Source organism: Macaca nemestrina, chromosome 6 (assembly GCF_043159975.1).
Source record: "Macaca nemestrina isolate mMacNem1 chromosome 6, mMacNem.hap1, whole genome shotgun sequence".
NCBI lineage: Eukaryota > Metazoa > Chordata > Mammalia > Primates > Cercopithecidae > Macaca > Macaca nemestrina.
In genome coordinates this window covers 25,941,982-25,966,483 of record NC_092130.1, presented here as the reverse complement: position 1 = coordinate 25,966,483, position 24,502 = coordinate 25,941,982, and the positions used below count along the sequence as shown (strand labels likewise).

The following is a 24,502-nucleotide window of genomic DNA, read 5'->3' as shown; positions in this document are numbered from 1 at the left end:
GATCATTAAAATAAGTGTATAGTTAGGGACTGTGGTAAGCTCTGCAAAGGAGAAGTACATGTGAGAGTATAAGCATTTGACCTTAGCAAGAAGGTCATGGAGCGTGCTGAATCAGCTAAGATCTTATGATATAGCCCACTCCTGGAGTAACAGAGTTTAATGAAGGAACTATTGCAGAAGTATGTGTAGGATTAAGGAAACAACAAAGAATGGTGAAGCACCTAAGGAATAGCAGAAATGGGAAGCTGTTACTACTCGTAAGCCTGAAAAGGCAAGAAGCAGTGGTGTTACTAGAATGCAGAGAAGGCTGTAGCCAGGAACGGGGACTTCCCAATGGGATCTGCAGTTGCAGATAGTAAATTGCAGCTACTGCCAAAACAAGAGGAGATGGGAGGAATACATACCCTGTCCTTCCTCCTTTTCTACCTTCCAGTCATCTGCCACTCACTGCCTCCCATTGGGTAAACCCAGTAATTCAAACTCACATAAAGAAAGAAAAAGCACTGGTCAAAATAACTATATAGGTAAATATAGAAGACAGTATAGATAGGGGTTTTTTTTTATAACTCATTTATAAAAAATGATTTAAAAGGAAACTGCATAATTAAATAATTATAAATCTATTGAAGGGCACACAATGTGCAAAGATGTAATTTATATGTCAATAACTAACAAGAAAGAGGAGGAGGAAAGGGACAGAGCTATATAAGAGCAAAGTTGTGGTATACTATAACCTGAATCAGAAATTTTTTAATTAAGACATTAATTTTAACCCCCAGGGCAACAACTAAGAAAATAACTCAAAAATACATAGTTTTTAAAAAGAGAAGGGAATCAAAATGGTACATTAGAAAATAACACAAAAGAAAGTAGTAATGGAGGAATTGAACAAAAAAGATATGACATAAAAAAAAATAGCAAAATGGCAGAAGTCCTTCCTTATTGGCAATTACATTAAATGCAAATGGATTCAACTCTCCTTATAAAAAGGCATGGATTAACAGAATGGCCCAACTATAAGCTGTCTACAAGAGACACACTTTAGATATAAAGATACAAATAAATGGAAAATTTTAAAGTGGAAAAAGATATTCCACACAAACAGTAACCAACAAAGAGCTGCAGTGGTTATAATGGCAGGCAAAACAGACTTTCAGACAAAAATTTTTGCTAGAGATAAAGAAGGACATTTTATAATGATAAAGGGTCAAGAAAAAGATAGAAGGTACAACAACTAAAAATATATGTGCACCTAATAACAGAGCCCCAAAACACATGAAGTAAAAACTGACAGAATTGAAAAAAGAAATAATTATTTGACACGAATAGCTGCAGACTACAGTATCCCACTTTTAATAATGAATAGAACAACTAGACATAAGATCAATAAGGAAATATAAAACTTAAACAATACTGTAAACCAACTGGAACTAACATCTATAGAACACTCACCCATCAACAGCAGAATACCATAACAACACAAAAAGGAGAAAAGGAACAGAGCAACAACAGAGTTCAAGTGCACATCAAACATTCTCCAGGATAGGTTATATGTCAGGTAATAAAACAAGACTCAATAAATTGTAAAAGACTGAAGTAACATAAAATAGGTTATTCAGCTACAATAGAATGTAATTAGAAATCAGTAATGGAAAATTTGGGGAAATTCAAAAATATATGGAAATTAAACAAACACTTTTAATGACCAATGGGTCAAAAAAGAATTCCCAGAAAATTAGAAAATTATTTGAGACAAACGAAAATAAAAACATGACATATCAAAATTCATGGGATGTAGAAAAAGCAGTGCTCAGAGGGAAATTTATGACTATAAATGCCTACACTTAAAAAGAATAAAAATTTCAGTTAATAATCCAACCTTCCACCTTAAGAAACTAGAAAAAGAGCAAATGTAACCCAAAGCAAACAGAAGGCAATAATAAAGATTAGAGCAGAAATCAAAGAGATTAGACAAATAGAAAAAAAATCAACGAAACCGAGAGTTGGTTCCTTGTAAAGAAAAGGGTTGTCTACAAAAATGGGCAAACTTTCAGCTAGACTGACCAAGAAGAAATTAAGTTGTATCGCTACACACTGACAATAAACAAAAATTAAATTAAGAAAATCCATTTGTGGCTGGGTGCGGTGGCTCGCGCCTGTAATCCCAGCACGTTAGGAGGTTAAGGCACGTAGATCACTTTAACCCAGTTCAAAACGAGCATGGACAACATCGTGAGACCCTGTCTCTACAAAAAAAAATTAAAACTTAGCCAGGTATGATGGTACACATCTGTAGTCTCAGCTACTAGGGAAGATGAAGTGGGAGGATACCTTGAGCCCAGGAGTTTGAGGCTGCAGTGTGTCAAGATCACACCACTGCACTCCAGCCTGGGTGACAAAGTGAAACCCTGTCTCAAAAAAACAAAACAAAACAAAAAGGAAAATTCATTTATAACAGCAATTGGGGAAAATAAAATACTTAGAAATAAATTTAGCCAAATAAGTGCAAGACTGACAACTATAAAACATTGTTGAAGGATATTAAAGAAGACTAAGAAAGTGACATTCCCTGCTCATGAATCAGAAAACAATATTAAGATCACAATACTTGCCAAGCTGATCTACAGATTCAATGCAATCTACATCAAAATTTTCAATGCTAGCTGGGTGCAAGGGCTCACACCTGTAATCCCAGCACTTTGGGAGGCCGAGACGGGTGGCTCACCTGAGCTCAGGAGTTCAAGACCAGCCTGGGCAACATGGTGAAACTCCATCTCTACTAAAAATATAAAAATCAGCTGGGTGCGGCGGCGCATGCCTGTAATCCCAGCTACTGGGGAGGTTGAGGCAGGAGAATCACTTGAACCCAGGAGACAGAGGTTGCAGTGAGTGAGATCACATCACTGCACTCCGGCCTGGGAGAGAGAACAAAACTCCATCTCAAAAAAAAAAAAAAAAAACTTCAACACCTTTTTTGTAGAAATGGACAAGTTGATCCTAGAGTTGACATGGAAATGTAAATGATCCAGAATAGTCACAAAAATCTTGAAAAAGAATAACAAAGCTGGAGGACTTACACGTTTCAATTCCTAAATTTTCTACAAAGATACAATAATGCAGACACACATAAGGATGGACATATAGATCAATGGAATAGAACTGAGAGTCCAGAACTCATACATTTATAGTCTATTGCTTTTTGACAATGGTATCAAAACCATTCAACGGAGAGACAACAGCCTTTTTGAAACATGGCACTAGGGAAGACCAGGTGCGGTGGCTCACACCTATAAGTAACCCCAGCACTTTGGGAGGCCGAGGCAGGCAGCTCACCTAAGGTCAGGAGTTCGAGACCAGCCTAGCTAACATGGTGAAACCCCGTCTCTACTGAAAATACAAAATTAGCCAGGCATGGTGGCGGGCACCTGTACTCCCAGCTACTTGGGAGGCTGAGGCAGGAGAATCACTTGAACCTGGGAGGTGGAGGTTGCGGTGAGCCAAGATCATGCCACTGCACTCCAGTCTGGGCAACAGAGTGAGAGTCCATCTCAAAAAAGAAAAAAAAAAATGGCACTAGGACAATTGTATATCCACATACGAAAGAATGGATTTGTACCTTTACCTCACACTGCATACAAAAATTACCTTAAAATGGATAAAAGACTTAAATGTAACAGTGAAAACTAAAAAATTTATAGAATAAAGAATAAATGTTAATCTTTGTGACCTTAAGTTAGACAATAGTTTCCTAAATATATATTAAAAACACAATCAACTAAAGAATAAACAAATTGGACTTCATTGATTTAAAATTAAATTTTAAAATTAATTATTAAATTTTAAATTAAATTGGTTTTTTTGTTTTGTTTTTGAGACAGAGTCTCACTCTGTCACCCAGGCTGGAGTGCAGTGGCGCGATCTCGGCTCACTGCAGCCTCCACCTCCTGGGTTCAAGCAATTCCCCCACCTGGGACTTCAGGTGCTGGGCAGGCTGGGACTACAGGCGCGCACCACCACGACCAGTTAATTTTTGTATTTTTAGTACAGAGGGGGTTTCACTCTGTTAGCCAGGATGGTCTTGATCCCCTGACCTCATGATCTGCCCACCTCAGCCTCCCAAAGTGGTGGGATTACAGGCATGAGCCACTGCACCTAGCCTTAAAATTAATTATGAAATTTTTTATTGTTTTAAAATTAATTATTAAATTTTAAATTAAATTTTAGAATTAAAATCAAATTAAAAACTACTTTACCTCAATGTACACTATTAAGAAAGTGAAAAGAGGCCAGGTGCAGTGGCTCACACCTATAATCCCAGCACTTTGGGAGTCTGAGGTGGGCAGATCACTTCAAGTCAGGAGTTTGAGAGCATCCTGACCAACATGGTGAAACCCCGTCTCTACTAAAAATACAAAAATTAGTCAGAAGTGGTGGTGGACACCTGTAATCCCAGCTACTTGGGAGGCTGAGGCAGGAGAATCACTTGAACCCAAAAGGCAGAGGTTGCAGTGAGCCAAGATCATGCCATTGCACTCCAGTCTGGGCGACAGAGTGAGGCTCTGCCTTGAAAAAAAAAAAAGAAAAAGAAAAAAGAAAGAAAAGAAAAGAAATAAAAAGAAAACAGAAAAAAACTCACAGAATGAGAAAATATTTTCCAATCATACTTGACAAGGGTCTGGTATCCAAAATATATAAAGGGATCTCTGGCAATACAACAATCAAAAGATTAATAACCCAGGCAAAGATTTGAACACACATATCTACAGCCAACTGATCTTTCACAAAGTCAACAAAAATATACACTGCAGAACGGACACCCTTTTCAATTAATGGTGATGAGAAAATTGGATTGCCATACACGGAAGAATGAAACTGGACCCTTATCTCTCACCATGTAAAAAGCAATTCAAAATGGATTAAAGACTTGAATGCAGTACATGAAACTATAAAAATACTAGAAGAAAAACTAGGGGAAACTCTTCTAGACATTGATCTAGGCAAAGAATTCATGACTAAGACCTCAAAAACACAGGCAACAAAAACAAAAATAGACAAATAGGACTTTAAACAGTTCTGCATAGCAGGCCGGGCGCGGTGGCTCACACCTGTAATCTCAGCACTTTGGGAGGCCAAGGCGGGTGGATCACGAGGTCAGGAGTTCAAGACCACCCTGGCCAAGATGGTGAAACCCCGTCTCTACTAAAAATACAAAAATTAGCCAGGCGTATTGGCAGGCACCTGTAATCCCAGCTACTTGGGAGGCTGAGGAAGGAGAATCGCTTGAACCCTAGGGGCAGAGGTCACGCCACTGCACTCCAGGCTAGGCAACAGAGCAAGACTCCATCTCAAAAAAAAAAAAAGTTCTGCATAGTAAAAGAGTGAACAGACAACCTGCAGAATGGGAGAAAATATTTGCAAACTGTACACCCAACAGGGGACTAATATCCAGAATTTTGAAGGAACTCAAACTACTCAACAACCAAACAGATAATCTCATCAAAAAGTGGGCTAAGGATATGAATAGTCATTTTTCAAAAAAAAAAAAAGCAAATGGCCAACAAGCATATGAAAAAAGTTCAATATCACAAATCATCACGGAAATGCAAATTAAAACCACAATGAAATATCATCTTACACCAATCAGCATGACTATTATTGAAAAGACAAAAAAATAACAGATGTTGGCTAGGATGTGGAGAAAAGGAAACTCTTATACACTGCTGGTGGGAATGTTAATTAGTATAACCTTTATGGAAAACAGTATCTACCCAAAGGAAAAGGAATCACTATATCAAAAAGATACTTACACTGGTATGTTTATCGCAGCACCACTCACAATAGCAAAGATATGGAATCAACCTAAATGTCCATCAACAGATAATTGGATAAAGAAAATGTGGTATGTAAATATATATAGTGTGTGTTTGTACATACATATATACATGTATGTGTGTATACATATGTGTGTATATACACACATACACTAATATTCCATTGTGTGTGTGTATACGTGTGTGTGTGTATATATATATATATATGCATACAGGCACACACACACACAATGGAATATTATTCAGCCATAAAAAGGAATGAAATAATGTATTTTGCAGCAACATGGATGGAGCTAGAGGCCATTAACTCAAAATAAACAAGTCAGACACAGAGAGACAAATGTTGCATGTTCTCACTTATAAGTGGGAGCTAAATAATGTATACACATGGAAATAGAGTGTGAAGTAATAGTCGATGAAAACTCAGGTCTCCATTGAGTGGGAGGTGGGAGGGGGTGAAGGCTGAGAAATTACCTAATGGGCAAAATGTATATTACTCCAGTGATGGATACACTAAAAACCCTGACTTTACCACTGTGTAATCTAGGCTTGTAACAAAATGACACTCTGGCCGGGCGCGGTGGCTCAAGCCTGTAATCCCAGCACTTTGGGAGGCCGAGGCGGGTGGATCACGAGGTCAGGAGATCGAGACTATCCTGGCTAACATGGTGAAACCCCGTCTCTACTAAAAATACAAAAAACTAGCCGGGCGTGGTGGCGGGCGCCTGTAGTCTCAGCTACTCGGGAGGCTGAGGCGGGAGAATGGCATGAACCCGGGAGGCGGAGCTTGCAGTGAGCCGAGATCACGCCACTGCACTCCAGCCTGGGAGACACAGCGAGACTCCGTCTCAAAAAAAAAAAAAAAAAAAAAAAATGACACTGTACTCCATAAATTTACACAAATAAATTAAAAAAGAAGGGGTGATGGTTGCACAACTTTGTAAATATATTAAAAACCACTGAATTGTACACTTTAAAATGGTGAACTTTATGGTATGTGAATTTTATTTTTGTGGGGGCGGAGAGAGTCTCGCTCTGTTGCCCAGGCTGGAGTACAGTGACACAGTCTTGGCTCACTGCAACCTCTGCCTCCTGGGTTCAAGCAATTCTCATGCCCCAGCCTCCTGGGTAACTGGGATTACAGGCATGTGCCACCATACCTGGCTAATTTTTGTACTTTAAGTAGAGACAAGGTTTCACCATTTTGGCCAGGCTGGTCTGACGTCAAGTGATCTGCCTGCCTCAGCCTCCCAAAGTGCTAGGATTACAGGCGTGAGCCTGGCCTGTATCTTTTAATATATACATTTTAAAAGTTTTAGTTCCTTTATTGTCAACACAGAAGAATGTTTTATTATATGTCCATGTTAAAGCTCTGTCCTATATTTGCATTTTTTAAGTTTATTTGGACAAATTTTATGTGGCCAAATGTATCAATATTTTCTTTTGTAACTTTGTTTTGTTTAAAAATATTTTTCCACTAATGAATAAGTTAAACTTTCATCTATATTTACTTCCAAAATGTTTAATCATTTCCTGAAAAAGATTAAACTGTTTTATTAGGAAAAAAGAAAAAGACAGAAAAAAAAAGGGCGGGGGAGAGTATTCCAGGTGCAGGGTCCAGCATGTGCAAAGACCCCATGGAAGGAGTATGACAGGCATGAAAGGCAGGCAGGCTGGAGCAGAGACTGGGAAGGAAAGAGGAGAACAGGGAGAGGGTAGGCAAAAGCCAGCACCATAGGCCCTTGTGGGCCACGTTAAGGAGACTTGATCTTTATTTTAAGAGTAATAGAAACCATTAAAGGGTTTAAAACTGGACACAGTGTGAGATTATCAGATATGCCCTTGACTGATGTCTAGAGCCAGGAAGTGACTTATTCCACTGCTTGGCACATAATGGGCACCCAGGGCAAACAGACTGAGAAACAAGCCAGGGGAAGTGGCCCTCTGGTGCCTCCTCAAATACACTGACCACTTAGGGGCAAGGTCCCTTCCTTGAGCCAGTGGAAGAATGGGAGGAGGTATTACATTTCTCACCCATTTTAGCTCCTTCTCCTTCCAAGCCTGCAAGTGAGAGTAGAATCCAAGGTATCTACGATGCTGAGCTAGACACAGAGTGTGAGCTTTGTTGTTGTGGTGGTGGTGGTGGTGGTGGTGGTGGTGGTGGTGGTGGTGGTGGTGGTGGTGGCGGCGGTGGTTGGCGGTGGTGGTGGTGGCGGTGGTTGGCAGTGGTGGTGGTGGTGGTAGTGGCGGTAGCATACTTATTGGGAAACAATCAGAGAAGCTGGCAATTTGCACAAAGTTTTGGGTTCTACTTTTCTCTGTTTGGTTGGAACTAGGGCTTGGGGATCCTGGAACTTAGCAGAGGCTCAATAAGTACTTGACGAGTGGACAAATGGATGAGTACTATAGTTTCAGATACATGCCAGGCCTTTTTTCCCTCCACTCACAGCCCACAGCCCTTCTGATAGGCCAGGCTCCTGCACTTGTTATATGCTATATCCCATTAAGAGAGTTCCTTCCCTTCCCTAGGCTTCAGATTTTCCACATGAGAATAGGGAGAAGGAGGCAAGTTAGATAATGGTCAGCCTGGACTCGTATGAGTTCTATGAATCTTGCATCTTGTATTTTGAAATGACCTAGGTTTGTTAAGAATTTACTTTCCAAGCTCAGTTGGTGGGTAGGGGTGGGACTCCCTCCCAGTTCTGTTACTGGTGTCTCCCAACCCAGGGCTTCTTGTTTTTGCTGCAAGTGGGTCCAACATTCAACATCCAAGGCTTTCTTGCTGCAGCTGCACACGGCTCTGCCAACCTCTGGCCTCGGGCAGCTGGCTCCACTTTTGCTATCCTCAATGCCTGGTCTGCCCAGCTTAGGGACACCTGGGGTCCATGATGGTGCTGCACGGCAGCCTGCAGTTCTTCCCTTCGAGTGTGACTTCACTCAGGCCTGGCAGAGTGACAGCCCTGGGTGTGCTCACACTCACACTCACACACACCACGGGAACACCACCAAAAAAAATACATGGTGAACCTCAGAAAGGCAGTTTCTTAGCAACTTTACAGCCTTTGTTCATGAGCTCCTTGGAATCCAAGTATCATCTGATCTCCTGCCAGCTTCCACCCTTGGGTATGAGGAAGAGCATGGCAGGCCTGCCTTTATGAGAGCCGGGAGCTGAGCCCCCACACCACGCCACTGGCCTATCAGTCAGCCTGGGAAGCGGAGGCCCAAATTCTGGGTTTCTCTGGGATCTGGGAAAAAAATCCCTGCTATGATTTATTCACAGCTGCAGCCACAGAATCCTAGGGCTTGGTCATTTAATCAACAAACATGGATTGAAATAGGTACTGTGGGCCCATGGTGTTCCGCATTTTGTACCCACAGAGATTGGTCCCAGCTCTGTCCTAGGCCCTGGAAATACCAGGTGCATAAGGGATGATCTGTAACTTCTATGGCCTAGTGATGAAAACAGGTGAGTCCCCACACAAATAAAAAGAGAATAACTTGATTACCACTGCCCTACAGGTAACTTTACTCCAGGCCTTTATAATAAACTCAAACTCCCTAGCCTGGCCCAAAAGGCCTGTTGGGGCTGACCCCTGCATACTTCTCCATCACCTCCTGGCAGGGCCCCAGTGCCTCACACAGTCCAAGGCTTTCTCACCTTCGGACCCTGTTCTCTCGGCATGGAACACTCTTCCCCGCTGCTCTGCAGCTTCATCCTTTAGGTTTTAGCTTTACTGTCACCTCCTCCAAGAGGCTTCCTTGACCACCCTATTAAGAATAGACATCCCCCCATCATCATTCTTAATCATTCTCAGCACCTCTGTAGCTCCTCACGTGGCATGTATCCTGACTTACAGTCGATTGTCATGATTCATGGTAGTTATGTTCTGTAAGTCACCATGAACATGGTTAGTGAATACTGAACTATTGTCCCTAGGGGACGTACAGGGCTACATTCCTGCGAGCCTCTGATCACAATATTTAAATCAAGTGATCAATACATAATCTTGTTTTATATGCATTTGTTTAGAGACACCTTAGTTAATATTTATCACTGATTCATTAAATTGAACCCACGGCCAATAGCACTATGACTCATGCCTCAACAAAGCTTCTCCAACACATATATTTTCCCTGTAAGGCACATCACAGTCTTCTTGTGCTCAGGAATACTAGACAGCACTTCAGCCCTATGCTTGGGCACCATGTAAACCAAAATCACCAACAGAAAGTATAAAAATATGAAAAACGTGGCCCTCAATAAACCCCCAAAGGACACTTGTTTACAGTATGAGAGCTGAAACAAGAAGGCAGATGGCCTCTGGTTTGACCTTAGCTGTGAACGTATGTGCCTACCGGCTGGTATAACAAAATAACTTAACGTGGTTGACAACAGAAATTTATTTCTCACAGTCTTGGAAGCTCGGAAGTCCGAGATCAAGGTGCCAGCAGAGTCAGTATCTGTTAAGAGCCCACTTCCTGGTTCACAGACTGCCATTTTTTCACTATGTCCTCATACGGTGGAAAAGAAGAGGGAGCTCTGCAGTGTCTTTTTATACGGGTACTAATCCCATTCATTAGGGCTCCATCCTCATGAATTAATCACTTACCAAAGGCCCTGTCTCCTAATTGGGGATTTGGATGTCAACAAACGAATTCAGGAAGGGACACAAACATTCAGTCTGTGACAGTGCATGTTGAACAACTCAAATTTTCTTCACCACTCTGTGCATATGCACATCCTCAAGTAATCTCAAAAGTGCCATATGGCAGGGTGTGGTGGCTAATGCCTGTAACTCCGGTATTTTGGGAGGCTGAAGCAGGAGGATCATTTAAGGCCAGGAGTTTAAGACCAGCATGAGCAACATAGCAAGAACCCATCTCTACAAAAAACAAACCAAAAAAAAGCCAGATGTGGTGGCGCACGCCTGTAGTCCCAGCTACTAGGAAGGCTGAGGAGAGAGGACTGCTTGAGCCCAGGAGCTCAAGACTACAATGAGCTGTGATTGTACCATTGCACTCTAGCCTGGGTGACAGAGTGAGACCCAGTCTCAAAAAATACAATTTTTTTAAAGTGCAATGAGCATTGATTTTTTTTTTCTTTTTTCTTTTTTTTTTTTTTGAGACAGGGTCTTGCTCTGTCACCCCAGCTGGAGTGCAGAGGTACAATCTCGGCTCACTGCAGCCTCCACCTCCCGGGTTCAAGTGATTCTCCTGCCTCAGCCTCCCGAGTAGCTGGGATTACAGTTGTCCACCACCATGCCCAGCTAATTTTTGTACCTTTAGTAGAGACCGGGTTTCACCATGTTGGTCAGGCTGGTCTTGAACTCCTGACCTCAGGTGATCCACCCGCCTCAGCCTCCCAAAGTACTGGGATTACAGGCGTGAGCCACCACACCCGGCTATGAGCACTGATTTTTGAGATTACCAATAAATTTTAGTGAGTAGGTAAATTGTAAATCTGGAATCTGTGAATGAGTATAACAATGGAATCTATGGGTAATGCATAATTATGTTATTCACTCATTGGTTACTTCTCCACTTGACTTTGGGCAAGCAAGCCTGTGTCTGTATCATACACCATTTTATCCCCAGCTCTTACCAGAACAGATTTGGAACTCCAAAATTGTTGAGCTGTTGGTGAACCAACCAAACGAAAGCTAAACCTTGGAATTATAGTTTTGTGAGACTTATTAATAATCTCATTATTTATCCTACTATTATTTGCATATTTCATTATAGTCAAAATAAAACCACTTTTCAGGGCTGACTTTTCCTGCCCAAATTCACAAAACACTGATCTATAAACCAAAAGTTATTTTTTCATGGGCATTAGAATTTTCCAGTGGCCCAAATAATTACATGCAGTCTCCTGGTACGAGCTGAATTATTCTCTAGGGGAAGTTTGCTTGATGGTCTAGCATTAAACAAATGGGAAATGAAGAGGGCTAAGAGATCATTTGCCTTCCCCATGACACAGTAAACAGTCCCCTGCTTCCATACACATTGTATTTCGGAAAATATTACTAATGTCAAAAGTACAAAAGTCAAACAACAAATTTATGTTGGGAATAAAAAGTGGTACAGCATGTCCAATTACACCTGCACTTTTAGACACAATCACTGATCATACGTTTGCTGTCTTTCCTAATGTACCTTCAATTTGATTATTTTCCTTCACAAATCAAAAAACAGCAATAGGCTTAAGAACATCCCATGGAGGCTAAAGATTCATCCCTTTCAATAAGTCTAATGATTTCTATCTTTATATCAAAAGAATAAATGATACACGTACTCCTTTTTAAACTCCTTTTTGTTGAGATATAAATCACATATACTACATAACTCACCCACTGAAAATGTACAATTTCATATATTTTAGTATATTTACTAGGTTGTGCAACCATCACTACTAATTCCAAAATACCTTTGTCCACCTAAAAGAAACCCTGTACCCATAACAGTCACTCCAGTGACTCTCTTCAGTCCCTGACAACCACTAATCTATTTTCTATAGTGTATCTATGGATTTGCCCTTTCAGGACATTTTACATAAATCAAATCATGCAATATGTGGTCTTACATAACTGCTTTCATTTAGCATATTTTCAGTTCATCTATGTTGCAGCATATGTCAGTACTTCCTTTGTATCGTTAATATTTCATTGTGTGAATGTACCACATTTTGTTTATCCAAATGTTGATAGATATGTGAGCTGTTGCCACCTTTTGGCTATTGTGAATAATGCTGCAGTTAACATTCATGTAAAAGTGTTTGTGCAGATGAATTGTTTCATTTCTCTTGGGCAGATACCTAAGAGTGGAACTGCTGATTAATAAAGTGACTCTATCTTTAAAATTTTGAGGAATTGGGCCAGGCGAGGTGGCTCATGCCTGTAATCCCAACACTTTGGGAGGCCGAAGCGGGGTGGATCACCTGAGGTCAGGAGTTCGAGATCAGCCTGGCCAACATGGTGAAACCCCATCTCTACTAAAAATACAAAAATTAGCCGGGCGTGATGGCAGGTGCTTGTAATCCCAACTGCTTGGGAGGCTGAGGCAGGAGAATCACTTGAACCCGGGAGGTGGATGTTGCAGTGAGCCGAGATCATGCCACTGCATTCCAGCCTCAGTGACAAAAGCGAGACTCCGTCTCAGAAAAAAAAAAAAAAAAATTTTTTTTGAGGAATTGATACACTGTTTTGCAAAGTGTTTCACCATTTTGCATTCCTACCAGCAAATTGGTAGGAATTGAAATGTAGGTTTCAATTTCTCCACATCTTCATCAACACTTGCTATTGTCTGTCTTATTGACTACAGCCATCCTAGTAGGTATGAAGTAATACCTAACTAATCGCAGGTTTGATTTGCATTTCCCTTCTGATTTCCCTGGTGATTAGGATGTCGAGCATCTTTGCATGGGCTTACTGGCCATTTGTTTATCTTTGGAGAAATGTCTACTGAAACACTTAGCCCACTTTTCAATTGGGTTATTTTTCTCTTTATTATTGAGTCATAAGAGTTCTGCATATATTCTGAATACAAGTTCCTTATCATAGCAGTTCCCGACACCCCCACACCGCTTTGCCCCCCCGCCCACACCACTGACATGGACAGGTACTGGTTAGGAATGGGGCTGCCCAGTAGGAGGTGAGCAGCAGGCAAGGGAGCATTAGCACCTGAGCTCTGCCTCCAGTCAAATTGTTGGCAGCATTAGATTTTCATAGGAGTGCGAACCCCACTGGGAAGTGCACATGTGAGGGATCTAGGTTGGGCACTCCTTGTGAGAATCTAATGCCTGACGATCTGAGATGGAGCAGTTTCATCCTGAAACCATCCCCACTCACCCCCAACCCCCTCCCTACCCCCATCCGTGGAAAAACTGTCTTCCACAAAACCGGCCCCTGGTACCAAAGAGGTTGTAGACCACTGCCTTATATATGATTTGCAAACATTTTCTCCCATTCAGTGGGTTGTATTTTCACTTGCTTGACATATGCATACTTCATATCACTACTATTGGTATGTCCATTTTCCACCGACAAAATTTTACAAAATGAGGATAACATGGAATAAAATAATCAAGTACTTTCTCAATCATTGCTGTGCTGATGGATCTGGAGCCTAAACAATTGGCTGATATGCAGCACCACCCTATCATCTTGCAATATGATGTCTTCTTTAACATGCAGAAATCTGAACCTGGGTACAATGGAAGTTCAGGGGTATCAGCTTATAATGTATGAAATAATAACTGCCACTTATTAAGCACTTACTATGCTCAAGATACTGTGCTAACTGCTTTACATCATCATATTTGATCCTCACAATATCCCTATTAGAGAAGTACTGTTATCACCCCACCTTACAGATGAAGAAAACTGAGGTTCATGGAGTTTAAGTGGTCAGTGGCACTACAGGTAGTAAGTGGTAGAATTGGGATTCAAACCAAGTGTTTCTGAGTCCAGAGCCTTTGCTTCTATCCACAATACCAGTAGCTGTCAAGTGCCAGACTGCAGGCCAGCATCAGAGCTGGAGGAAGCTTTCCTAGGTCCTCAGTGGAATGAAAAAAATAAGGACAATATTATGGTGTTTTCACAAGGACAAATTTATTCCATTTAAATGACTGTTATTCTAAGATTCTTCTTTTTTTTTGGTATTCCATATTTCCTTTTTAAAATAACAGTACTAGATGGTTTTTTTATTATTATAAAAGAAATATAGGCATGCAGTAAAACAAAAATGCAAATAGGAAAGACGATTATAAACTTAAAATTACTTCTATATTCTCTCCCTTGAGTCATAGTCCCTATCCTAGAGGCAACCACAGTTACTAGTTTTTTGTGTATCCTTAAGGCGTGTACATGTGTGTGTGTATATTATATAACATACATATTATAATATGTATATTTTGTATATATTATACAAAATATAAATGGAATTACACACTATGTACTGTTTTATATCTTACTTTTTTTGCTTTATAAATCTTTTGGTATAGTTGAGTATATTTATTTTCTTTTTAAAATGTTTACTGAGTCCCTACTCTATTAGCCACCAGAATCAGAGAATTTGTGTTCTATGCATTGGAACTACAGGAACAAGATAGATGTGGTTTTTGCCTTCAGGGAGCTTATATTCTAATAGGAGAAACACTTGCAGAACAATAAAACAAACAGAATAATTGCATATTATGATAAATATTAATAAGAAAAGACATTGGATAGAGAATAGTGGTGGTTGTGGGGGATCCAACTTCTTTTAATCAGATAAGGTTCTCTGTGGAGGTGACATTTAAGTTGAGATCTGAAGAATGAAGCCAGTAGGAAGGAAACAGCATTCCAGGCCAAGGAAACTGCAAATGCAAGACTTTGAAGCAGGAAAGAGGATGGCTTATTGAGAAATTTAAGGAAGAATAAGGCAGGCCCAGTGCTGTGGTTCATACCTATAATCCCAACACTTTGGGAGGTTGAGGTGGGAGAACTGCTTCAGCACGGGAATTTTCGAGACCAGCCTGGGCAACATAGGCACACCCCCATCTCTACAAAAAAATTAAAAATTAGCTGGGCATGGTAGCATGTACCTGTAGTCCCAGCCACTTGGGAGACTGAGGCAGGAGGATCACTTGAGCTCAGGAGTTGGAGGCTGCAGTGAGCTATGATCATAGTACTGTACTCAATCCTGGGTAACAGAGTGAGACCCTGTCTCAAAAAAAAAAAAAAAAAAAGGTCAGGCATGAATCACACTTGTAATCCCAGCACTTTGGGAGGCTAAAGTGGGTGGATCACTTGAGCCCAGGAGTTTGAGACCAGCCTGGGCAACATAGGGAAACCCCTCTCTCCAAAAAATACAAAAAAATTAGCCAAGTGTGGTAGCACATGCCTGTGGTCCCAGCTACTCAGGAGGCTGAGATGGGGATATCACTTGAGCCCAGGATGTCAAGGCTGCTGTAAGCTATGATTATACCACTACAATCTGGGCTGGGCAACAGAGTGAGACCCTGTCTCATAAAAAAAAAACAAATAAAAAAAAAAACAAGAGAGCGCATGCATTGTGGGACAGGGCGAAGAGGTGCAGAGAGCACTGTCACAATGCACTGGGAAGCTGTGAGTGGCTTTAATGGGGAGGGAGCATGGTCTGGTTTGTGTAGAGCTCACTGGGTAGAGCAGTTTAGGGACCAAGTTGGAGGCTTATGCACTTCAGGCAAAAGATGGTGGTGGCCTGGAATGGACTGTTAGCTGTGGGAAATAAAGTAAAAGAGACAGATTCTAAATATATCTATTGGAGGTAGAAGAAAATGGCCTCTGTCAGGCGTGGTGGTTCACACCTGCAATCCCTTTGGGAGGGATGGCTGTGCTGGACACTTGACAGCACTTTGGGAGCCTGAGGCAGGAGGATCACGAGGTCAGGAGATCGAGACCATCCTGGCCAACATGGTGAAACTCCATCTCTACTAAAAATACAAACATTAGCTGGGTGTGGTGGCACGCACCTGTTAATTCCAGCTACTCGGGAGGCTGAGGCAGGAGAATCACTTGAACCCACGAGGCAGAGGTTGCAGTGAGTCGAGATTGCATCACTGCACTCCAGCCTGGCAACAAAGCGAGACTCCATCTCAAAAAAATTAAAAAAAGAAAGAAAGAAAGAAAATGGCCTCAATGATGAGTGGCCTCAGGGTGTGGTGAGAGGGAGTCAAAGGAGGTACAGGTGGCACAGTTTATGGAGTCTGGATTCCGAGTCAGAGAATGTTTCAACTTGAACATCTTGGTCTGTGATGCCTCTGGAGCACCTCGAGCAAGGAGCTGAAGTGTTGCTGTCTGGAGTTCAAAGGAGAAGTCTCAGATGGAACTATAAAACTGGTAGTTATTGACCTGCAGCTTTAAATATCTGGGGGTAGGTTTGGGTATGGACAGGAATCTTACAGTCACTGACTCAAACTGTCCATTTAAAAACCTAGCTTTTCTTAGACTTTAAGTTCAATTTACAAATCTTGTTATTCCATTGTAAATCTAGTAATTTCTTATATAAAGATAAGAACAAAATCTTGTTATTCCATTTTAAATCTAGCAATTTCTTGTATAAAGATAAGAACAATCACTTTCACTTGTTTTTTGATTACTGTTAATTCTTAAGTTTAGTATTCAATCCTCCTTAACATTTAATAAGACTTACCACCTTAATCAAATTTCCTTAGACATTTAAAACTACAATTATCAATTTAATATGCCTGATTTTCTCACTTTAAATGCCCAATAAGGCAGACTTACAAATATAAAAAGCAAAATCTTTCTAAGCATTTAAGCAACTGTTGTAAATTAATTACCTAAATGTATAAATGTGGCAAATCAGATTCAATTGGCTATTTCAAGAACCTTAAATCCTACACAAAGCAGAACAGGGATCATAGAAGCTTCTGTGCTGTATTCATTTCTTCCTTACTGAATATTTATTCCTATTTCCTTTCTGGAGTTACAGATTTACTCCCCCGACAAAGAGACCAGAATTTTTCCCAAATATTGCTAATGGCAACCAATCTATTTCATTTTCAAATCTGTTGTTTTGCACACAAGTCTTCAGATATTTATTGATGGGAGACATTAGCATATATGGTGGTTGTAAGGAAACCTAGTATTACCTAGGGAAAGGATATGGAGAGAATGCAAGTATACCCAGCCCTGAAGGCCAATACCTAGACATGGGGTGGAGCATGTGGAGGCTATAGAGGGAACTGCCCTGTCTCGGCAAAATAAATTGTGTACAACCCCTTATTGTGTATAACCTCTTAATTTGGGGGGAAGGAGGTTTTAAAGATAATCCCATCAAATGCTGCCACCATATACCTTTTCAATCCTAATAGCCACTAATCACTGTGTGTGCTTGGACTTGTTGCTCAACTTTGCTGAACTCAAATCCCATAGGCTTAAATAAAGGATTGGCTTTCTAAGGCCCTTTCTAAGTCTAACAGCCAGTGAGTCTAAGTCAGGGATGACTGTAAGCAGAAGAGTAGATATAAGAAAATACGTATGTTTGAAAGAAAGTGAGTAGGCTAGACTAGAAGAGGTAATTGCCTCCAATGAAGATTTATTACATACTTTAACCTTTAAAGCAGGGTGTCTTAAACTTTAAGGTGCATTAAGAATCATCCATAGATTAAATTAATGTGTTTTAAAATGTAGATTTCAGAGCCTCATACACTTTCCACCAAGATTTTATTTAGGAGGTCTGAGATGAGGTGTGAAATTTTTGTAATTTTTTTAAAAGTTCCCTACGTGATTGTGATATAGAGCTAGGTTTGAAACCTGGAAATCTTTCCTTTAAAGACTGGATGGACTCTGTTGAAGACAGTACCAGTTCCTGCAATGCAAGCTGCAGAGAACATTGTTAAGATTGAGAAGTAGCCAGTGTGGTGGCTCACGCCTGTAATCCCAACACTTTTGGAGGCCAAGGCGAGTGGATCACTTAAGGCCAAGACTTCGAGACCAGCCTGGCCAACATGATGAAACGTGTCTCTACTAAAACCACAAAAATTAGCCGGGCGTGGTGGTGCGTGCCTGTAATCTCAGCTACTCAGGAGGCTGAGGCAGGAGAATCATTTGAACCCGGGAGGTAGAGGTTGCAGTGAGCCAAGATTGAGCCACCCCATTCCAGCCTGGGCAACAGAATGAGACTCCGTCTCAAAAAAAAAAAAAAAAAAAGATTCAGAAACTTGACAAAAGGCAAAATGCTGAGGCTGCAGTGGTCCCTGGATCAAAAAACTACAGGTCTTTGCAGCCCAGATTAGTCAGCATTCTCCAGAGAAACAGAACCAGAATTAACCAAGACACACTCCCAGAATTGAAGAGATGGGGAAGTTCTAAAAAGATGTATAGCAGAGCAGCTGGTTGGGCTCCATATACATTCCACCCATCTCCACGTGTAGCAGAACTCTCTGTTTTCACCTGGGCATAGAGCCACCAGGAATAAGGGCTACATTTCCCAATGTTCCCCTCCCCTGTTAGGTATGGCGAAATTCTGGCCAAAGAGGTACAAGTGGGAACCTACAACTTCTGGGAACTATCCTTAAAGAGCAAGAGGGAGTCCTCCCTCTACCTTTCCTCCTTCTTCCTGGCTAGAATGCCTCAGTAGATGGGAGTCCCAGCAGCCACCTTGCTCAGTGATGCGACCTTGGGAATGGAAGCCAAACACGGCAAAGCAACAAAAGAGAAGCCTCCATCTCTGATGCTAAGGAAAACAATCTGATCACCTCTAGGATTCCTGAAGGTGAGAGAAAAATGTGAGCTTATTTTTGGGTTTTCTGTTACTTGCTAAACCTAATTATGACTAATTAAGCCAATAATAGTATCTAATGTTTATTGAGTACCTAATATGTGCAAGGCACTTTTATATCTAATAGTTGGTTTAACCAAATAACTCAAATAGTCTTCACAACAATCCCGAGAGGTTATTATCATCCCCATTTTACAGATGAGGAAACCAATGCATATTAAGGCCATGTAATTTTCCCAAGGCTCCCACGTTAGTCAGTGGCAGAGCCAGGATTCCAGCATAAGTTGACTACATCTAGATTTATATACCAACCATTATGCTATACTGCCTTTTGATTCCAGAGGCCAAGTCATCCATCATCCATCTACCCATCCATTCAACAAATATTAATCAAGTGCCTGGGCACTGGAAACTATGATGAGCCATAGAGACAGTTCCCTGTCCTTGCAGAACTTTCAGTCTCAGAACAATGTGAAAGGAAAACAAATCTTGGGACACCAAAATCACAAAGGCAAAGGGAAAAGTCAAGCTGGAAACTGCATCAGGCAAACCTACCTCTTATTTTATTACTAAACTAGATAGCTACAAAGATTAAAAAAAAAAAGCTACAGACCTCCCTCACAATTTGCCCACAAGGAAATTCTTTGTGGGCCTCAAGATCTTTACCCTAAAAGTTCTGTTGAGTTTCACCCTGGCAATGTAAATGGATAGCTCATCTTCATAGGTGTGGGACAAAGGACAGAACTCAGTCATCCCTCTGCTCACCTGAGACAAATGAATATCTGATTGCTTCCTCTGCCCTACTGTTTATGTAAAATTGCAGATCCACTGAGACAAAGGCATAAATGACTATTCCTCTACCAGCCACCTTGCCCCTTCCCCACATGTAAATTGTATATTTAGTGAAAGGCTGAGCAAAGACTCAAAAGAATGCAACCATTTGTCTCTTATTTACCTATGACCTGGAAGCCCCAGCATCGAGTTGTCCTGCCTTTCCAGATGGAACCAATGTACGTCTTATATATATTGATTGATGTCTCATGTCTCCCTAAAATGTGTAAAAGCAAGCTGTATCCCAACCACCCTGGGCACATGTAGTCAGGACCTCCTGAGGTTGTGTCACAGGCACGTCCTTAGCCTTGGCAATATAAACCTTCTAAGTTGAGCCCTGTCTCAGATACTTTTGGTTCATGCCAACATATCTATGAGCACCTTACAGAACCCAAGGGCAAGCTCAACTACCAGGCCCTGGGGAACACAGGAGGCAGGACCTACCATTAGTGCCTTTGCTCTAACCACTCCCACCAACCACCTGTCAGTTCCAATCAACAGATTTGCATGAGAGAAACTGATGAGTACAGTTTGAGCCACAGGCTTAACCCAGCAAGTACCCACTATTATACAATCAGGAGCCACCCAAGTGTCCACCTGTTCCCAAAGAAAGGCAGTCATTGGAAATTACTCCCAGAGCCATATGCCACATTCCCCAAAAAGGGAAAAAGAGGAGAGAAAGAGGAAAGAGCTTTTGTAGGACTGTGACTGCTTGGCCAAGGTATCCAACTCTGATTCTTTAAGGCATGTTGAGGAATAACTTCTCAACTGGAGCCTGACTAGATGGAAGGAGTGAGGGTTGGGAGGGCAGAGGCAGAAAAGACACGAAAGAAAGAAAGAAAGGGTCAGTGAGCCTGGCCCTTAGACCTTGGAAAACTTTGTAGTCTTTGACCACAATTCCACCTCTGGCACTCAGAAAAAATAATAATCCTAAATAATAAAAAGTTTTATGTTCAAAAATAATTCTACAGAACCACACAAAAAAGATATCCAACTTCTTGGAGGGCAAATGTAACTATGGTAGGAATCATGATAGCTGACATTTATTAACCACTTGTGATGTTCTAGGCACTGTGTTAAGAATTTGTCACCACTCATTTCATCAGACTTAAGAAGTGAAATAATTTGCTAACATGTTATAACAAGTAAGGAGTGGACTCCAGATCTGAACCCAGTTCTGACAGCAAAGCCAACTGTCTTTTTTTTTCTTTTTTTTTTTTTTTTTTCCTGGAGACAGAGTCTCGCTCTGTCGCCCAGGCTGGAGTGCAGTGGCTGGACCTCAGCTCACTGCAAGCTCCGCCTCCCGGTTTTACACCATTCTCCTGCCTCAGCCTCCCGAGTGGCTGGGACTACAGGCGCCTGCCACCTCGCCCGGCTAGTTTTTTGTATTTTTTTTTAGTAGAGACGGGGTTTCACCATGTTAGCCAGGATGGTCTCGATCTCCTGACCTCGTGATCCACCCGTCTCGGCCTCCCAAAGTGCTGGGATTACAGGCTTGAGCCACCGCGCCCGGCCCCAAAGCCAACTGTCTTTAGCACCATAGTGTACTGTACTACAGCAACTGCACTGTACCACATGAAAAATGGCAACTGTGAAAACTACATAGTAATATGGGGAAAGATTATGGTAAAGTATTCCTTGAATAAAGACTACAAAATTATACATAAAGAACGGCCAGAAGCGGTGGCTCATGCCTGTAATCCCAGCACTTTGGGAGGCCAAGGCGGGCGGATCACCTGAGGTTGGGAGTCCAAGACCAGCCTGACCAACATGGAGAAACCCCATCTCTACTAAAAATACAAAATTAGCCGGGAGCAGTGGCGCATGCCTGTAATCCCAGCTACTAGGGAGGCTGAGGCAGGAGAATCGCTTGAATCCGGGAGGCGGAGGTTGCAGTGAGCCGAGATCGTACCATTGCACTCCAGCCTGGACAACAAGAGTGAAACTCCATCTCAAAAAACAAAACAAAAAAAAGATTACAAGAACGTTTACAAGCATACAAGTATGAACTGAACTCCCCCCCCCACCACCACACACACACACACACACAGAGGCTGGCTGGGGTATCAGTCTAGGTGTAATCAGGAAAGAGTAACCACTACAGTAATTTGAACAGGAAAATAATAATATAAACATGTATTAATTATAATAGGGGACTGTAGTCCCCTACAGTTATAAGGAACTGCCCAGTAAAAAGAAAAAAGAATGCTAAATAATACAAGAATAGCAGATATAAGTAGCCACTACCTCAAGCACTGAGACAGAGCACCTAAGAAAAGGTCCCAGATCCCCTTAGATCAGAGGAAGTTGGTGCAGAAGTTGTGTGTGCCACAATAGCCCAGCATTGTATGCAAATGCTCTTTAGAAAAATATGGGAAACGTGGAGGTTGCATCCATACCAACTGACTTTGGAACCAACATTACACAGTGCCTGGTACAGATATCCAAGTGTTTTCTACATACATGTCTGAACACCCCAGATAGGAGATATTCTTTTAGGGCAAGGGTTATGTTTCATCCTCCTCCTATAGCCAGCCCTATACGTGGTATACATAAGGAGTTCAACAACAATTTACTTTTGAATAGAATATATGAACTCTGAGGGAAGACTCCTATTAATCTGTGCCTTTTTTCCATTAATTTTTATTCTATTTTTTCTACTGTAAAAACAAAAATAATGCTTATTAAAGAAAATGCAAAGGTTAAACAAAAGGAGAAAAATATCAGCCATATTCCTGCTACCCAGAAATAATCACTATTAGTACTTTGGTGTATTTTTTATACCAATAGTTTTTTTTTTTTTCTTTAAACAGATGTACAGACATCCTATCCAACATGAAATTTCGTAACCTGAATTTTTTTACCTATCATTAAAAAAGCGTTTCTCCAACTCCTCAACCGTTCTTAAGAATTAATGGTTGGCCGGGCACAGTGGCTCACGCCTATAATCCCAGCACTTTGGGAGGCCGAGGCCGGCGGATCAAGCCAGGAGATTGAGATCATCCTGGCTAACACGGTGAAACCCCAAACCCCGTCTCTATAAAAAAAATTACCCGGGTGTGGCGGCATGCACCTGTAGTCCCAGCTACTCGGAAGGCTGAGGCAAAAGAATCGCTTGAACCCGGGAGGCGGAGGTACTGCAGTGAACCGAGATCACGCCACCGTACTCCAGCCTGGGCGACAGGGACTCCGTCTCAAAAAAAAAAAAAGAATTAATGGTGAATTATTCTCTATAGAAAATGTTTACATTGATGTTGAAACTACCTTAAATGCTACCTGCACAATATCTCTTTCTGAAGATTTTAGGTAGTTTACTTAACTACTTCCCTTTTGGAATTCTGAGGTTCTATTTTATTTTTCCTATTATAAATAATTCCATAATGAACATCATTGTACTTCATATTATCTCTGGTAGGCCTGTTTCCGACAATGGCTGTGCCACGTGTGAAATTACCAGTTCAGATGCTACAAATGCGTTTATGGCCACTGAGCAAAACTTAAGATCACCAGACATCTGCTTCTAAACATGGAAACTAGTAGCTTCCCCTTTTTCAACAGGACACAAACCCGAAGCTCCTTCTATGCCCTCTAGTCCTAACACTTGCTTACCTATCACCTAACACATCCTCTGCTCTTCCCTGTCCATAAAACGCTGCCCAGCCCTACATGACTACACGACCCTGGGCTGGTCCCATTGCCCTTCGGACCTCATCAGTCACCATGTTGCCCAGTTGGAGGGTGGCATGACTGAAGTGCTGGACCAGAGGATATCCTACGGCCCTTCCTGGAGGGGAGGTGGCGCCCTGGGCGCTGAAACCAAGCGCAGGGTCTTGGCAGGGCGCATTCACTTCGCCGGTAGACCTGGGGGCTCAAAGCAATAGAACTACAGCTTGGAGCTCCAGGGAGGGCCCAAGACACCGCAGCCCTTCTCCATCTAGATCCCGAGATTGGCCCCTGGCCCCCACTCCCAGCCTTCACTCCATCTCCCCTGCAGCCTCTCTTCTTGCCCGCGGCTCACCCAGTCTACCCTCCAGACCTCATTCGGACTCCCCATTCTTCCCAGTGGAGGGGTCGCCCAAACCCCTCAGGGTCTCCTTTCCCCCTCTGCTTTTTTTTCCGCGCCGTCCAAGCCAGTCCCACTCTCCACAGTCTGGAAGGGATCGGCTACCCCCAACATTGCGACTACCTTGCAAGATCCCCCATCACCTCCTCCGTATGTCTTTCCACGTATCTGTATGTGGTTGTCCCTCTGTCTTTCCCGCCATGACTGGCTTTCCGTCCTATTTCACCCACCCTTCCTCCCATGGATTCGCGGGTCCTCTGGCCCTGGCCCTTTCATTTTATTAATCCGTCCCTCTCATGATAGCACCTCTATCCTCTCTAGGTCCCCTCATATGCCGCTCCTCCAAGTCTGTCCCTCAGCGTCCCCTTCCGCGTCTCAACTGTCTGTCCCCGAATGTGTTCCTCTGTTCCTGGAGTCTGGCCCTCGGTCCAGCCAGGCTCCTGCTCACCATCCCTCCCCGGGGCCGGAGAGTCTGCGGCCCGGTTCCCAGTTCTCGCCGGGGTAACTCTTT

At 42.0% G+C, this 24,502-nt stretch overlaps 1 long non-coding RNA gene across 1 annotated transcript in view; it reads right to left on the bottom strand.

Moving 5' to 3' along the window:
• LOC139363730 (uncharacterized) overlaps positions 1-24,502 on the bottom strand; it is a 25,312-nt gene extending 810 nt beyond the window's left edge. The window contains exon 1 of the long non-coding RNA XR_011624559.1: positions 24,440-24,502. This is a non-coding gene — a long non-coding RNA (uncharacterized lncRNA). The remainder of the gene's footprint in view (positions 1-24,439) is intronic.